This window comes from Pseudophryne corroboree, chromosome 4 (genome assembly GCF_028390025.1).
Source record: "Pseudophryne corroboree isolate aPseCor3 chromosome 4, aPseCor3.hap2, whole genome shotgun sequence".
Lineage (NCBI taxonomy): Eukaryota > Metazoa > Chordata > Amphibia > Anura > Myobatrachidae > Pseudophryne > Pseudophryne corroboree.
The window spans coordinates 19,670,947-19,688,629 of NC_086447.1; the positions used below are offsets into that span (position 1 = coordinate 19,670,947).

The window sequence follows — 17,683 nt, forward strand, 5'->3', positions numbered from 1 at the left end:
AATTAAATTCTTCCAAAACTGGAATTGATATTTTGACTCTTTTATTTTTACTGAAAGTACAATAACTTTTAACATTTTAATTTGTTTTAATAGTATATTGACAGCATTGTTTTCTTTCAGAAATCCACTTAATTTTCTTTACCCTATTACTGAAATGGTAATTGACAAAAACAAGCTACATTGTCACCAGAAGAGCAATGCAAAATGTACAATTGATATTTCAAAATCATCTTTCCATCTTGAATTTCAATGATGCATTGGGGCAACGATTTTGTGAGAAACATCTTCACCCTTAAAGAAAGATTTTCTTAACTTCTTAACTGTGTGCTGATTAGATATCACCTGGTTTTCACATTAAACAGATTCCCACTTGAGAAAGCAGCAAGGATGCAGTGAGGTTTATGTTTCCTGGTGTCAACCTGTATTATTTCAGTTGACATTGTAATGAGGATGCATCTTGCTGCCTTTCCAATGAAGCAAGTTTTAATCAGTAATAGGTGAAAAAACATTCCTACAAAGGTGTTAATCAGAGACTTGGCTTTGTGTACACTTTTCAGAGAGCAAATGTGTTAGCATAAAAATAAAGCCATAAAATGGAGAGCTGATTAATCACTCAATTGGATTTCTCTGCCTGCATAATTTTTTTTCTCTGCAACCCCATGCTAAATTGTGCTTCCTGTTTTTTATAAAATGACTTAATCAAATCTGACTCTGATTGCATCAGAGAAGGCCAGGTACCCTACACTATAAGAGGTGGTTTGAAATTTTGACTTGTCTACTTAAAGATCACCAAAACTTGATAACAAGGTCAATTACGTCCCCGGGTGGGATTGAACCACCAACCTTTCGGTTAACAGCCGAATGCGCTAACCGATTGCGCAACAGAGACAGCTTGCAAAAGCATGTACTGACAAAGGCTAAAAAGCATTCATCTAGAAAGTTTCCTAGAAAAAGGTTAAAAAGGCAATAATCTGGAGAGTTTTGCAAGATTTTTCTTCCATTGACCAACGAAGAAACACATTGGTACTTTCACATGATGAGTGAGTACTTCAGGATCTCTGACACTTACATGAGCAGCAGAGTGGCGCAGCGGAAGCGTGCTAGGCCCATAACCCAGAGGTCAGTGGATCGAAAACATCCTCTGCTATGTGCACTTATTTTTTTGTTAATTAAATTCTTCCAAAACTGGAATTGATATTTTGACTCTTTTATTTTTACTTAAAGTACAATAACTTTTAACATTTTAATTTGTTTTAATAGTATATTGACAGCATTGTTTTCTTTCAGAAATCCACTTAATTTTCTTTACCCTATTACTGAAATGGTAATTGACAAAAACAAGCTACATTGTCACCAGAAGAGCAATGCAAAATGTACAATTGATATTTCAAAATCATCTTTCCATCTTGAATTTCAATGATGCATTGGGGCAACGATTTTGTGAGAAACATCTTCACCCTTAAAGAAAGATTTTCTTAACTTCTTACCTGTGTGCTGATTAGATATCACTTGGTTTTCACATTAAACAGATTCCCACTTGAGAAAGCAGCAAGTATGCAGTGAGGTTTATGTTTCCAGGTGTCAACCTGTATTATTTCAGTGGACATTGTAATGAGGATGCATCTTGCTGCCTTTCCAATGAAGCAAGTTTTAATCAGTAATAGGTGAAAAAACATTCCTACAAAGGTGTTAATCAGAGACTTGGCTTTGTGGACACTTTTCAGAGAGCAAATGTGTTAGCATAAAAATAAAGCCATAAAATGGAGAGCTGATTAATCACTCAATTGGATTTCTCTGCCTGCATAATTTTTTTTCTCTGCAACCCCATGCTAAATTGTGCTTCCTGTTTTTTATAAAATGACTTAATCAAATCTGACTCTGATTGCATCAGAGAAGGCCAGGTACCCTACACTATAAGAGGTGGTTTGAAATTTTGACTTGTCTACTTAAAGATCACCAAAATTTGATCACAAGATCAATTACGTCCCCGGGTGGGATTGAACCACCAACCTTTTGGTTAACAGCCGAATGCGCTAACCGATTGCGCCACAGAGACAGCTTGCAAAAGCATGTACTGACAAAGGCTAAAAAGCATTCATCTAGAAAGTTTCCTAGAAAAAGGTTAAAAAGGCAATAATCTGGAGAGTTTTGCAAGATTTTTCTTCCATTGACCAACGAAGAAACACATTGGTACTTTCACATGATGAGTGAGTACTTCAGGATCTCTGACACTTACATGAGCAGCAGAGTGGCGCAGCGGAAGCGTGCTGGGCCCATAACCCAGAGGTCGGTGGATCGAAACCATCCTCTGCTATGTGCACTTATTTTTTTGTTAATTAAATTCATCCAAAACTGGAATTGATATTTTGACTCTTTTATTTTTACTTAAAGTACAATAACTTTTAACATTTTAATTTGTTTTAATAGTATATTGACAGCATTGTATTCTTTCAGAAATCCACTTAATTTTCTGTACCCTATTACTGAAATGGTAATTGACAAAAACAAGCTACATTGTCACCAGAAGAGCAATGCAAAATGTACAATTGATATTTCAAAATCATCTTTCCATCTTGAATTTCAATGATGCATTGGGGCAACGATTTTGTGAGAAACATCTTCACCCTTAAAGAAAGATTTTCTTAACTTCTTACCTGTGTGCTGATTAGATATCACCTGGTTTTCACATTAAACAGATTCCCACTTGAGAAAGCAGCAAGGATGCAGTGAGGTTTATGTTTCCTGGTGTCAACCTGTATTATTTCAGTGGACATCGTAATGAGGATGCATCTTGCTGCCTTTCCAATGAAGCAAGTTTTAATCAGTAATAGGTGAAAAACCATTCCTACAAAGGCGTTAATCAGAGACTTGGCTTTATGGACACTTTTCAGAGAGCAAATGTGTTAGCATAAAAATAAAGCCATAAAATGGAGAGCTGATTAATCACTCAATTGGATTTCTCTGCCTGCATAATTTTTTTTCTCTGCAACCCCATGCTAAATTGTGCTTCCTGTTTTTTATAGAATGACTTAATCAAATCTGACTCTGATTGCATCAGAGAAGGCCAGGTACCCTACACTATAAGAGGTGGTTTGAAATTTTGACTTGTCTACTTAAAGATCACCAAAATTTGATCACAAGGTCAATTACGTCCCCGGGTGGGATTGAACCACCAACCTTTCGGTTAACAGCCGAATGCGCTCACTGATTGCGCCACAGAGACAGCTCGCAAAAGCATGTATTGACAAAGGCTAAAAAGCATTCATCTAGAAAGTTTCCTAGAAAAAGGTTAAAAAGGCAATAATCTGGAGAGTTTTGCAAGATTTTTCTTCCATTGACCAACGAAGAAACACATTGGTACTTTCACATGATGAGTGAGTACTTCAGGATCTCTGACACTTACATGAGCAGCAGAGTGGCGCAGCGGAAGCTTGCTGGGCCCATAACCCAGAGGTCGGTGGATCGAAACCATCCTCTGCTATGTGCACTTATTTTTTTGTTAATTAAATTCTTCCAAAACTGGAATTGATATTTTGACTCTTTTATTTTTACTTAAAGTACAATAACTTTTAACATTTTAATTTGTTTTAATAGTATATTGACAGCATTGTTTTCTTTCAGAAATCCACTTAATTTTCTTTACCCTATTACTGAACTGGTAATTGACAAAAACAAGCTACATTGTCACCAGAAGAGCAATGCAAAATGTACAATTGATATTTCAAAATCATCTTTCCATCTTGAATTTCAATGATGCATTGGGGCAACGATTTTGTGAGAAACATCTTCACCCTTAAAGAAAGATTTTCTTAACTTCTTACCTGTGTGCTGATTAGATATCACCTGGTTTTCACATTAAACAGATTCCCACTTGAGAAAGCAGCAAGGATGCAGTGAGGTATATGTTTCCTGGTGTCAACCTGTATTATTTCAGTGGACATTGTAATGAGGATGCATCTTGCTGCCTTTCCAATGAAGCAAGTTTTAATCAGTAATAGGTGAAAAAACATTCCTACAAAGGTGTTAATCAGAGACTTGGCTTTGTGCACACTTTTCAGAGAGCAAATGTGTTAGCATAAAAATAAAGCCATAAAATGGAGAGCTGATTAATCACTCAATTGGATTTCTCTGCCTGCATAATTTTTTTTCTCTGCAACCCCATGCTAAATTGTGCTTCCTGTTTTTTATAAAATGACTTAATCAAATCTGACTCTGATTGCATCAGAGAAGGCCAGGTACCCTACACTATAAGAGGTGGTTTGAAATTTTGACTTGTCTACTTAAAGATCAGCAAAATTTGATCACAAGGTCAATTACGTCCCCGGCTGATATCGAACCACCAGCCTTTCGGTTAACAGCCGAATTCGCTAACCGATTGCACCACAGATACAACTTGCAAAATCATGTACTAACAAAGGCTAAAAAGCATTCATCTAGAAAGTTTCCTAGAAAAAGGTTAAAAAGGCAATAATCTGGAGAGTTTTGCAAGATTTTTCTTCCATTGACCAACGAAGAAACACATTGGTACTTTCACATGATGAGTAAGTACTTCAGGATCTCTGGCACTTACATGAGCAGCAGAGTGGCGCAGCGGAAGCGTGCTGGGCCCATAACCCAGAGGTCGGTGGATCGAAACCATCCTCTGCTATGTGCACTTATTTTTTTGTTAATTAAATTCTTCCAAAACTGGAATTGATATTTTGACTCTTTTATTTTTACTTAAAGTACAATAACTTTTAACATTTTAATTTGTTTTAATAGTATATTGACAGCATTGTTTTCTTTCAGAAATCCACTTAATTTTCTTTACCCTATTACTGAAATGGTAATTGACAAAAACAAGCTACATTGTCACCAGAAGAGCAATGCAAAATGTACAATTGATATTTCAAAATCATCTTTCCATCTTGAATTTCAATGATGCATTGGGGCAACGATTTTGTGAGAAACATCTTCACCCTTAAAGAAAGATTTTCTTAACTTCTTACCTGTGTGCTGATTAGATATCACCTGGTTTTCACATTAAACAGATTCCCACTTGAGAAAGCAGCAAGGATGCAGTGAGGTTTATGTTTCCTGGTGTCAACCTGTATTATTTCAGTGGACATTGTAATGAGGATGCATCTTGCTGCCTTTCCAATGAAGCAAGTTTTAATCAGTAATAGGTGAAAAACCATTCCTACAAAGGTGTTAATCAGAGACTTGGCTTTGTGGACACTTTTCAGAGAGTAAATGTGTTAGCATAAAAATAAAGCCATAAAATGGAGAGCTGATTAATCACTCAATTGGATTTCTCTGCCTGCATAATTTTTTTCTCTGCAACCCCATGCTAAATTGTGCTTCCTGTTTTTTATAAAATGACTTAATCAAATATGACTCTGATTGCATCAGAGAAGGCCAGGTACCCTACACCATAAGAGGTGGTTTGAAATTTTGACTTGTCTACTTAAAGATCAGCAAAATTTGATCACAAGGTCAATTACATCTCCGGGTGGGATTGAACCACCAACCTTTCGGTTAACAGCCGAATGCGCTAACCGATTGCCCCACAGAGACAGCTTGCAAAAGCATGTACTGACAAAGGCTAAAAAGCATTCATCTAGAAAGTTTCCTAGAAAAAGGTTAAAAAGGCAATAATCTGGAGAGTTTTGCAAGATTTTTCTTCCATTGACCAACGAAGAAACACATTGGTACTTTCACATGATGAGTGAGTACTTCAGGATCTCTGACACTTACATGAGCAGCAGAGTGGCGCAGCGGAAGCGTGCTGGGCCCATAACCCAGAGGTCGGTGGATCGAAACCATCCTTTGCTATGTGCACTTAATTTATTGTTAATTAAATTCTTCCAGAACTGGAATTGATATTTTGACTCTTTTATTTTTACTTAAAGTACAATAACTTTTAACATTTTAATTTGTTTTAATAGTATATTGACAGCATTGTTTTCTTTCAGAAATCCACTTAATTTTCTTTACCCTATTACTGAAATGGTAATTGACAAAAACAAGCTACATTGTCACCAGAAGAGCAATGCAAAATGTACAATTGATATTTCAAAATCATCTTTCCATCTTGAATTTCAATGAGGCATTGGGGCAACGATTTTGTGAGAAACATCTTCACCCTTAAAGAAAGATTTTCTTAACTTCTTACCTGTGTGCTGATTAGATATCACCTGGTTTTCACATTAAACAGATTCCCACTTGAGAAAGCAGCAAGGATGCAGTGAGGTTTATGTTTCCTGGTGTCAACCTGTATTATTTCAGTGGACATTGTAATGAGGATGCATCTTGCTGCCTTTCCAATGAAGCAAGTTTTAATCAGTAATAGGTGAAAAACCATTCCTACAAAGGTGTTAATCAGAGACTTGGCTTTGTGGACACTTTTCAGAGAGCAAATGTGTTAGCATAAAAATAAAGCCATAAAATGGAGAGCTGATTAATCACTCAATTGGATTTCTCTGCCTGCATAATTTTTTTTCTCTGCAACCCCATGCTAAATTGTGCTTCCTGTTTTTTATAAAATGACTTAATCAAATCTGACTCTGATTGCATCAGAGAAGGCCAGGTACCCTACACTATAAGAGGTGGTTTGAAATTTTGACTTGTCTACTTAAAGATCACCAAAATTTGATCACAAGGTCAATTACGTCCCCGGGTGGGATTGAACCACCAACCTTTTGGTTAACAGCCGAATGCGCTAACCAATTGCGCCACAGAGACAGCTTGCAAAAGCATGTACTGACAAAGGCTAAAAAGAATTCATCTAGAAAGTTTCCTAGAAAAAGGTTAAAAAGGCAATAATCTGGAGAGTTTTGCAAGATTTTTCTTCCATTGACCAACGAAGAAACACATTGGTACTTTTACATGATGAGTGAGTACTTCAGGATCTCTGACACTTACATGAGCAGCAGAGTGGCGCAGCGGAAGCGTGCTGGGCCCATAACCCAGAGGTCGGTGGATCGAAACCATCCTTTGCTATGTGCACTTATTTTTTTGTTAATTAAATTCTTCCAAAACTGGAATTGATATTTTGACTCTTTTATTTTTACTTAAAGTACAATAACTTTTAACATTTTAATTTGTTTTAATAGTATATTGACAGCATTGTATTCTTTCAGAAATCCACTTAATTTTCTGTACCCTATTACTGAAATGGTAATTGACAAAAACAAGCTACATTGTCACCAGAAGAGCAATGCAAAATGTACAATTGATATTTCAAAATCATCTTTCCATCTTGAATTTCAATGATGCATTGGGGCAACGATTTTGTGAGAAACATCTTCACCCTTAAAGAAAGATTTTCTTAACTTCTTACCTGTGTGCTGATTAGATATCACCTGGTTTTCACATTAAACAGATTCCCACTTGAGAAAGCAGCAAGGATGCAGTGAGGTTTATGTTTCCTGGTGTCAACCTGTATTATTTCAGTGGACATCGTAATGAGGATGCATCTTGCTGCCTTTCCAATGAAGCAAGTTTTAATCAGTAATAGGTGAAAAACCATTCCTACAAAGGCGTTAATCAGAGACTTGGCTTTATGGACACTTTTCAGAGAGCAAATGTGTTAGCATAAAAATAAAGCCATAAAATGGAGAGCTGATTAATCACTCAATTGGATTTCTCTGCCTGCATAATTTTTTTTCTCTGCAACCCCATGCTAAATTGTGCTTCCTGTTTTTTATAGAATGACTTAATCAAATCTGACTCTGATTGCATCAGAGAAGGCCAGGTACCCTACACTATAAGAGGTGGTTTGAAATTTTGACTTGTCTACTTAAAGATCACCAAAATTTGATCACAAGGTCAATTACGTCCCCGGGTGGGATTGAACCACCAACCTTTCGGTTAACAGCCGAATGCGCTCACTGATTGCGCCACAGAGACAGCTCGCAAAAGCATGTATTGACAAAGGCTAAAAGGCATTCATCTAGAAAGTTTCCTAGAAAAAGGTTAAAAAGGCAATAATCTGGAGAGTTTTGCAAGATTTTTCTTCCATTGACCAACGAAGAAACACATTGGTACTTTCACATGATGAGTGAGTACTTCAGGATCTCTGACACTTACATGAGCAGCAGAGTGGCGCAGCGGAAGCTTGCTGGGCCCATAACCCAGAGGTCGGTGGATCGAAACCATCCTCTGCTATGTGCACTTATTTTTTTGTTAATTAAATTCTTCCAAAACTGGAATTGATATTTTGACTCTTTTATTTTTACTTAAAGTACAATAACTTTTAACATTTTAATTTGTTTTAATAGTATATTGACAGCATTGTTTTCTTTCAGAAATCCACTTAATTTTCTTTACCCTATTACTGAAATGGTAATTGACAAAAACAAGCTACATTGTCACCAGAAGAGCAATGCAAAATGTACAATTGATATTTCAAAATCATCTTTCCATCTTGAATTTCAATGATGCATTGGGGCAACGATTTTGTGAGAAACATCTTCACCCTTAAAGAAAGATTTTCTTAACTTCTTACCTGTGTGCTGATTAGATATCACCTGGTTTTCACATTAAACAGATTCCCACTTGAGAAAGCAGCAAGGATGCAGTGAGGTTTATGTTTCCTGGTGTCAACCTGTATTATTTCAGTGGACATTGTAATGAGGATGCATCTTGCTGCCTTTCCAATGAAGCAAGTTTTAATCAGTAATAGGTGAAAAAACATTCCTACAAAGGTGTTAATCAGAGACTTGGCTTTGTGCACACTTTTCAGAGAGCAAATGTGTTAGCATAAAAATAAAGCCATAAAATGGAGAGCTGATTAATCACTCAATTGGATTTCTCTGCCTGCATAATTTTGTTTCTCTGCAACCCCATGCTAAATTGTGCTTCCTGTTTTTTATAAAATGACTTAATCAAATCTGACTCTGATTGCATCAGAGAAGGCCAGGTACCCTACACTATAAGAGGTGGTTTGAAATTTTGACTTGTCTACTTAAAGATCACCAAAATTTGATCACAAGGTCAATTATGTCCCCGGGTGGGATTGAACCACCAACCTTTCGGTTAACAGCCGAATGCGCTAACTGGTTGCGCCACAGAGACAGCTTGCAAAAGCATGTACTGGCAAAGGCTAAAAAGCATTCATCTAGAAAGTTTCCTAGAAAAAGGTTAAAAAGGCAATAATCTGGAGAGTTTTGCAAGATTTTTCTTCCATTGACCAACGAAGAAACACATTGGTACTTTCACATGATGAGTGAGTACTTCAGGATCTCTGACACTTACATGAGCAGCAGAGTGGCGCAGCGGAAGCGTGCTAGGCCCATAACCCAGAGGTCAGTGGATCGAAACCATCCTCTGCTATGTGCACTTATTTTTTTGTTAATTAAATTCTTCCAAAACTGGAATTGATATTTTGACTCTTTTATTTTTACTTAAAGTACAATAACTTTTAACATTTTAATTTGTTTTAATAGTATATTGACAGCATTGTTTTCTTTCAGAAATCCACTTAATTTTCTTTACCCTATTACTGAAATGGTAATTGACAAAAACAAGCTACATTGTCACCAGAAGAGCAATGCAAAATGTACAATTGATATTTCAAAATCATCTTTCCATCTTGAATTTCAATGATGCATTGGGGCAACGATTTTGTGAGAAACATCTTCACCCTTAAAGAAAGATTTTCTTAACTTCTTACCTGTGTGCTGATTAGATATCACCTGGTTTTCACATTAAACAGATTCCCACTTGAGAAAGCAGCAAGTATGCAGTGAGGTTTATGTTTCCTGGTGTCAACCTGTATTATTTCAGTGGACATTGTAATGAGGATGCATCTTGCTGCCTTTCCAATGAAGCAAGTTTTAATCAGTAATAGGTGAAAAAACATTCCTACAAAGGTGTTAATCAGAGACTTGGCTTTGTGGACACTTTTCAGAGAGCAAATGTGTTAGCATAAAAATAAAGCCATAAAATGGAGAGCTGATTAATCACTCAATTGGATTTCTCTGCCTGCATAATTTTTTTTCTCTGCAACCCCATGCTAAATTGTGCTTCCTGTTTTTTATAAAATGACTTAATCAAATCTGACTCTGATTGCATCAGAGAAGGCCAGGTACCCTACACTATAAGAGGTGGTTTGAAATTTTGACTTGTCTACTTAAAGATCAGCAAAATTTGATCACAAGGCCAATTACGTCCCCGGGTGATATCGAACCACCAGCCTTTCGGTTAACAGCCGAATGCGCTAACCGATTGCACCAATGATACAACTTGCAAAATCATGTACTAACAAAGGCTAAAAAGCATTCATCTAGAAAGTTTCCTAGAAAAAGTTTAAAAAGGCAATAATCTGGAGAGTTTTGCAAGATTTTTCTTCCATTGACCAACGAAGAAACACATTGGTACTTTCACATGATGAGTAAGTACTTCAGGATCTCTGACACTTACATGAGCAGCAGAGTGGCGCAGCGGAAGCGTGCTGAGCCCATAACCCAGAGGTCGGTGCATCGAAACCATCCTCTGCTATGTGCACTTATTTTTTTGTTAATTAAATTCTTCCAAAACTGGAATTGATATTTTGACTCTTTTATTTTTACTTAAAGTACAATAACTTTTAACATTTTAATTTGTTTTAATAGTATATTGACAGCATTGTTTTCTTTCAGAAATCCACTTAATTTTCTTTACCCTATTACTGAAATGGTAATTGACAAAAACAAGCTACATTGTCACCAGAAGAGCAATGCAAAATGTACAATTGATATTTCAAAATCATCTTTCCATCTTGAATTTCTATGATGCATTGGGGCAACGATTTTGTGAGAAACATCTTCACCCTTAAAGAAAGATTTTCTTAACTTCTTACCTGTGTGCTGATTAGATATCACCTGGTTTTCACATTAAACAGATTCCCAATTGAGAAAGCAGCAAGGATGCAGTGAGGTTTATGTTTCCTGGTGTCAACCTGTATTATTTCAGTGGACATTGTAATGAGGATGCATCTTGCTGACTTTCCAATGAAGCAAGTTTTAATCAGTAATAGGTGAAAAAACATTCCTACAAAGGTGTTAATCAGAGACTTGGCTTTGTGGACACTTTTCAGAGAGCAAATGTGTTAGCATAAAAATAAAGCCATAAAATGGAGAGCTGATTAATCACTCAATTGGATTTCTCTGCCTGCATAATTTTTTTTCTCTGCAACCCCATGCTAAATTGTGCTTCCTGTTTTTTATAAAATGACTTAATCAAATCTGACTCTGATTGCATCAGAGAAGGCCAGGTACCCTACACTATAAGAGGTGGTTTGAAATTTTGACTTGTCTACTTAAAGATCACCAAAATTTGATCACAAGGTCAATTACGTCCCCGGGTGGGATTGAACCACCAACCTTTTGGTTAACAGCCGAATGCGCTAACCGATTGCGCCACAGAGACAGCTTGCAAAAGCATGTACTGACAAAGGCTAAAAAGCATTCATCTAGAAAGTTTCCTAGAAAAAGGTTAAAAAGGCAATAATCTGGAGAGTTTTGCAAGATTTTTCTTCCATTGACCAACGAAGAAACACATTGGTACTTTCACATGATGAGTGAGTACTTCAGGATCTCTGACACTTACATGAGCAGCAGAGTGGCGCAGCGGAAGCTTGCTGGGCCCGTAACCCAGAGGTCGGTGGATCGAAACCATCCTCTGCTATGTGCACTTATTTTTTTGTTAATTAAATTCTTCCAAAACTGGAATTGATATTTTGACTCTTTTATTTTTACTTAAAGTACAATAACTTTTAACATTTTAATTTGTTTTAATAGTATATTGACAGCATTGTTTTCTTTCAGAAATCCACTTAATTTTCTTTACCCTATTACTGAACTGGTAATTGACAAAAACAAGCTACATTGTCACCAGAAGAGCAATGCAAAATGTACAATTGATATTTCAAAATCATCTTTCCATCTTGAATTTCAATGATGCATTGGGGCAACGATTTTGTGAGAAACATCTTCACCCTTAAAGAAAGATTTTCTTAACTTCTTACCTGTGTGCTGATTAGATATCACCTGGTTTTCACATTAAACAGATTCCCACTTGAGAAAGCAGCAAGGATGCAGTGAGGTTTATGTTTCCTGGTGTCAACCTGTATTATTTCAGTGGACATTGTAATGAGGATGCATCTTGCTGCCTTTCCAACGAAGCAAGTTTTAATCAGTAATAGGTGAAAAAACATTCCTACAAAGGTGTTAATCAGAGACTTGGCTTTGTGCACACTTTTCAGAGAGCAAATGTGTTAGCATAAAAATAAAGCCATAAAATGGAGAGCTGATTAATCACTCAATTGGATTTATCTGCCTGCATAATTTTTTTTCTCTGCAACCCCATGCTAAATTGTGCTTCCTGTTTTTTATAAAATGACTTAATCAAATCTGACTCTGATTGCATCAGAGAAGGCCAGGTACCCTACACTATAAGAGGTGGTTTGAAATTTTGACTTGTCTACTTAAAGATCAGCAAAATTTGATCACAAGGTCAATTACGTCCCCGGCTGATATCGAACCACCAGCCTTTCGGTTAACAGCCGAATGCGCTAACCGATTGCACCACAGATACAACTTGCAAAATCATGTACTAACAAAGGCTAAAAAGCATTCATCTAGAAAGTTTCCTAGAAAAAGGTTAAAAAGGCAATAATCTGGAGAGTTTTGCAAGATTTTTCTTCCATTGACCAACGAAGAAACACATTGGTACTTTCACATGATGAGTAAGTACTTCAGGATCTCTGGCACTTACATGAGCAGCAGAGTGGCGCAGCGGAAGCGTGCTGGGCCCATAACCCAGAGGTCGGTGGATCGAAACCATCCTCTGCTATGTGCACTTATTTTTTTGTTAATTAAATTCTTCCAAAACTGGAATTGATATTTTGACTCTTTTATTTTTACTTAAAGTACAATAACTTTTAACATTTTAATTTGTTTTAATAGTATATTGACAGCATTGTTTTCTTTCAGAAATCCACTTAATTTTCTTTACCCTATTACTGAAATGGTAATTGACAAAAACAAGCTACATTGTCACCAGAAGAGCAATGCAAAATGTACAATTGATATTTCAAAATCATCTTTCCATCTTGAATTTCAATGATGCATTGGGGCAACGATTTTGTGAGAAACATCTTCACCCTTAAAGAAAGATTTTCTTAACTTCTTACCTGTGTGCTGATTAGATATCACCTGGTTTTCACATTAAACAGATTCCCACTTGAGAAAGCAGCAAGGATGCAGTGAGGTTTATGTTTCCTGGTGTCAACCTGTATTATTTCAGTGGACATTGTAATGAGGATGCATCTTGCTGCCTTTCCAATGAAGCAAGTTTTAATCAGTAATAGGTGAAAAACCATTCCTACAAAGGTGTTAATCAGAGACTTGGCTTTGTGGACACTTTTCAGAGAGTAAATGTGTTAGCATAAAAATAAAGCCATAAAATGGAGAGCTGATTAATCACTCAATTGGATTTCTCTGCCTGCATAATTTTTTTTCTCTGCAACCCCATGCTAAATTGTGCTTCCTGTTTTTTATAAAATGACTTAATCAAATATGACTCTGATTGCATCAGAGAAGGCCAGGTACCCTACACCATAAGAGGTGGTTTGAAATTTTGACTTGTCTACTTAAAGATCAGCAAAATTTGATCACAAGGTCAATTACGTCTCCGGGTGGGATTGAACCACCAACCTTTCGGTTAACAGCCGAATGCGCTAACCGATTGCCCCACAGAGACAGCTTGCAAAAGCATGTACTGACAAAGGCTAAAAAGCATTCATCTAGAAAGTTTCCTAGAAAAAGGTTAAAAAGGCAATAATCTGGAGAGTTTTGCAAGATTTTTCTTCCATTGACCAACGAAGAAACACATTGGTACTTTCACATGATGAGTGAGTACTTCAGGATCTCTGACACTTACATGAGCAGCAGAGTGGCGCAGCGGAAGCGTGCTGGGCCCATAACCCAGAGGTCGGTGGATCGAAACCATCCTTTGCTATGTGCACTTAATTTATTGTTAATTAAATTCTTCCAGAACTGGAATTGATATTTTGACTCTTTTATTTTTACTTAAAGTACAATAACTTTTAACATTTTAATTTGTTTTAATAGTATATTGACAGCATTGTTTTCTTTCAGAAATCCACTTAATTTTCTTTACCCTATTACTGAAATGGTAATTGACAAAAACAAGCTACATTGTCACCAGAAGAGCAATGCAAAATGTACAATTGATATTTCAAAATCATCTTTCCATCTTGAATTTCAATGATGCATTGGGGCAACGATTTTGTGAGAAACATCTTCACCCTTAAAGAAAGATTTTCTTAACTTCTTACCTGTGTGCTGATTAGATATCACCTGGTTTTCACATTAAACAGATTCCCACTTGAGAAAGCAGCAAGTATGCAGTGAGGTTTATGTTTCCTGGTGTCAACCTGTATTATTTCAGTGGACATTGTAATGAGGATGCATCTTGCTGCCTTTCCAATGAAGCAAGTTTTAATCAGTAATAGGTGAAAAAACATTCCTACAAAGGTGTTAATCAGAGACTTGGCTTTGTGGACACTTTTCAGAGAGCAAATGTGTTAGCATAAAAATAAAGCCATAAAATGGAGAGCTGATTAATCACTCAATTGGATTTCTCTGCCTGCATAAATTTTTTTCTCTGCAACCCCATGCTAAATTGTGCTTCCTGTTTTTTATAAAATGACTTAATCAAATCTGACTCTGATTGCATCAGAGAAGGCCAGGTACCCTACACTATAAGAGGTGGTTTGAAATTTTGACTTGTCTACTTAAAGATCAGCAAAATTTGATCACAAGGTCAATTACGTCCCCGGGTGATATCGAACCACCAGCCTTTCGGTTAACAGCCGAATGCGCTAACCGATTGCACCACAGATACAACTTGCAAAATCATGTACTAACAAAGGCTAAAAAGCATTCATCTAGAAAGTTTCCTAGAAAAAGTTTAAAAAGGCAATAATCTGGAGAGTTTTGCAAGATTTTTCTTCCATTGACCAACGAAGAAACACATTGGTACTTTCACATGATGAGTGAGTACTTCAGAATCTCTGACACTTACATGAGCAGCAGAGTGGCGCAGCGGAAGCTTGCTGGGCCCATAACCCAGAGGTCGGTGGATCGAAACCATCCACTGCTATGTGCACTTATTTTATTGTTAATTAAATTCTTCCAAAACTGGAATTGATATTTTGACTCTTTTATTTTTACTTAAAGTACAATAACTTTTAACATTTTAATTTGTTTTAATAGTATATTGACAGCATTGCATTCTTTCAGAAATCCACTTAATTTTCTGTACCCTATTACTGAAATGGTAATTGACAAAAACAAGCTACATTGTCACCAGAAGAGCAATGCAAAATGTACAATTGATATTTCAAAATCATCTTTCCATCTTGAATTTCAATGATGCATTGGGGCAATGATTTTGTGAGAAACATCTTCACCCTTAAAGAAAGATTTTCTTAACTTCTTACCTGTGTGCTGATTAGATATCACCTGGTTTTCACATTAAACAGATTCCCACGTGAGAAAGCAGCAAGGATGCAGTGAGGTTTATGTTTCCTGGTGTCAACCTGTATTATTTCAGTGGACATTGTAATGAGGATGCATCTTGCTGCCTTTCCAATGAAGCAAGTTTTAATCAGTAATAGGTGAAAAAACATTCCTACAAAGGTGTTAATCAGAGACTTGGCTTTGTGCACACTTTTCAGAGAGCAAATGTGTTAGCATAAAAATAAAGCCATAAAATGGAGAGCTGATTAATCACTCAATTGGATTTCTCTGCCTGCATAATTTTTTTTCTCTGCAACCCCATGCTAAATTGTGCTTCCTGTTTTTTATAAAATGACTTAATCAAATCTGACTCTGATTGCATCAGAGAAGGCCAGGTACCCTACACTATAAGAGGTGGTTTGAAATTTTGACTTGTCTACTTAAAGATCAGCAAAATTTGATCACAAGGTCAATTACGTCCCCGGCTGATATCGAACCACCAGCCTTTCGGTTAACAGCCGAATGCGCTAACCGATTGCACCACAGATACAACTTGCAAAATCATGTACTAACAAAGGCTAAAAAGCATTCATCTAGAAAGTTTCCTAGAAAAAGGTTAAAAAGGCAATAATCTGGAGAGTTTTGCAAGATTTTTCTTCCATTGACCAACGAAGAAACACATTGGTACTTTCACATGATGAGTAAGTACTTCAGGATCTCTGGCACTTACATGAGCAGCAGAGTGGCGCAGCGGAAGCGTGCTGGGCCCATAACCCAGAGGTCGGTGGATCGAAACCATCCTCTGCTATGTGCACTTATTTTTTTGTTAATTAAATTCTTCCAGAACTGGAATTGATATTTTGACTCTTTTATTTTTACTTAAAGTACAATAACTTTTAACATTTTAATTTGTTTTAATAGTATATTGACAGCATTGTTTTCTTTCAGAAATCCACTTAATTTTCTTTACCCTATTACTGAAATGGTAATTGACAAAAACAAGCTACATTGTCACCAGAAGAGCAATGCAAAATGTACAATTGATATTTCAAAATCATCTTTCCATCTTGAATTTCAATGATGCATTGGGGCAACGATTTTGTGAGAAACATCTTCACCCTTAAAGAAAGATTTTCTTAACTTCTTACCTGTGTGCTGATTAGATATCACCTGGTTTTCACATTAAACAGATTCCCACTTGAGAAAGCAGCAAGGATGCAGTGAGGTTTATGTTTCCTGGTGTCAACCTGTATAATTTCAGTGGACATTGTAATGAGGATGCATCTTGCTGCCTTTCCAATGAAGCAAGTTTTAATCAGTAATAGGTGAAAAACCATTCCTACAAAGGTGTTAATCAGAGACTTGGCTTTGTGGACACTTTTCAGAGAGCAAATGTGTTAGCATAAAAATAAAGCCATAAAATGGAGAGCTGATTAATCACTCAATTGGATTTCTCTGCCTGCATAATTTTTTTTCTCTGCAACCCCATGCTAAATTGTGCTTCCTGTTTTTTATAAAATGACTTAATCAAATATGACTCTGATTGCATCAGAGAAGGCCAGGTACCCTACACCATAAGAGGTGGTTTGAAATTTTGACTTGTCTACTTAAAGATCACCAAAATTTGATCACAAGGTCAATTACGTCCCCGGGTGGGATTGAACCAACAACCTTTCGGTTAACAGCCGAATGCGCTAACCGATTGCGCCACAGAGAGAGCTTGCAAGAGCATGTACTGACAAAGGCTAAAAAGCATTCATCTAGAAAGTTTCCTAGAAAAAGGTTAAAAAGGCAATAATCTGGAGAGTTTTGCAAGATTTTTCTTCCATTGACCAACGAAGAAACACATTGGTACTTTCACATGATGAGTGAGTACTTCAGGATCTCTGACACTTACATGAGCAGCAGAGTGGCGCAGCGGAAGCGTGCTGGGCCCATAACCCAGAGGTCGGTGGATCGAAACCATCCTCTGCTATGTGCACTTATTTTTTTGTTAATTAAATTCTTCCAAAACTGGAATTGATATTTTGACTCTTTTATTTTTACTTAAAGTACAATAACTTTTAACATTTTAATTTGTTTTAATAGTATATTGACAGCATTGTTTTCTTTCAGAAATCCACTTAATTTTCTTTACCCTATTACTGAAATGGTAATTGACAAAAACAAGCTAC

General features: G+C 36.6%; 11 non-coding genes across 11 annotated transcripts; 5 read left to right on the forward strand and 6 right to left on the reverse strand.

The window, feature by feature from the left end:
• Positions 1–815: 815 nt before the first annotated feature.
• On the reverse strand, positions 816–889 carry TRNAN-GUU (transfer RNA asparagine (anticodon GUU)). Its single transcript has one exon. It is a non-coding gene; the product is annotated as a tRNA-Asn (tRNA).
• Positions 890–1,982: 1,093 nt separating this feature from the next.
• TRNAN-GUU (transfer RNA asparagine (anticodon GUU)) lies at positions 1,983–2,056 on the reverse strand. Its single transcript has one exon. It is a non-coding gene; the product is annotated as a tRNA-Asn (tRNA).
• Positions 2,057–2,242: 186 nt separating this feature from the next.
• Positions 2,243–2,314, forward strand: TRNAM-CAU (transfer RNA methionine (anticodon CAU)). The gene has a single exon. It is a non-coding gene; the product is annotated as a tRNA-Met (tRNA).
• An 835-nt stretch (positions 2,315–3,149) lies between these two features.
• TRNAN-GUU (transfer RNA asparagine (anticodon GUU)) lies at positions 3,150–3,223 on the reverse strand. The gene has a single exon. It is a non-coding gene; the product is annotated as a tRNA-Asn (tRNA).
• Positions 3,224–4,576: 1,353 nt separating this feature from the next.
• TRNAM-CAU (transfer RNA methionine (anticodon CAU)) lies at positions 4,577–4,648 on the forward strand. The gene has a single exon. It is a non-coding gene; the product is annotated as a tRNA-Met (tRNA).
• Positions 4,649–6,649: 2,001 nt separating this feature from the next.
• TRNAN-GUU (transfer RNA asparagine (anticodon GUU)) lies at positions 6,650–6,723 on the reverse strand. The gene has a single exon. It is a non-coding gene; the product is annotated as a tRNA-Asn (tRNA).
• Positions 6,724–7,816: 1,093 nt separating this feature from the next.
• TRNAN-GUU (transfer RNA asparagine (anticodon GUU)) lies at positions 7,817–7,890 on the reverse strand. The gene has a single exon. It is a non-coding gene; the product is annotated as a tRNA-Asn (tRNA).
• Positions 7,891–11,317: 3,427 nt separating this feature from the next.
• On the reverse strand, positions 11,318–11,391 carry TRNAN-GUU (transfer RNA asparagine (anticodon GUU)). Its single transcript has one exon. It is a non-coding gene; the product is annotated as a tRNA-Asn (tRNA).
• Positions 11,392–12,744: 1,353 nt separating this feature from the next.
• Positions 12,745–12,816, forward strand: TRNAM-CAU (transfer RNA methionine (anticodon CAU)). Its single transcript has one exon. It is a non-coding gene; the product is annotated as a tRNA-Met (tRNA).
• Positions 12,817–16,245: 3,429 nt separating this feature from the next.
• TRNAM-CAU (transfer RNA methionine (anticodon CAU)) lies at positions 16,246–16,317 on the forward strand. The gene has a single exon. It is a non-coding gene; the product is annotated as a tRNA-Met (tRNA).
• A 1,095-nt stretch (positions 16,318–17,412) lies between these two features.
• On the forward strand, positions 17,413–17,484 carry TRNAM-CAU (transfer RNA methionine (anticodon CAU)). Its single transcript has one exon. It is a non-coding gene; the product is annotated as a tRNA-Met (tRNA).
• The last annotated feature ends 199 nt before the right edge of the window (positions 17,485–17,683 follow it).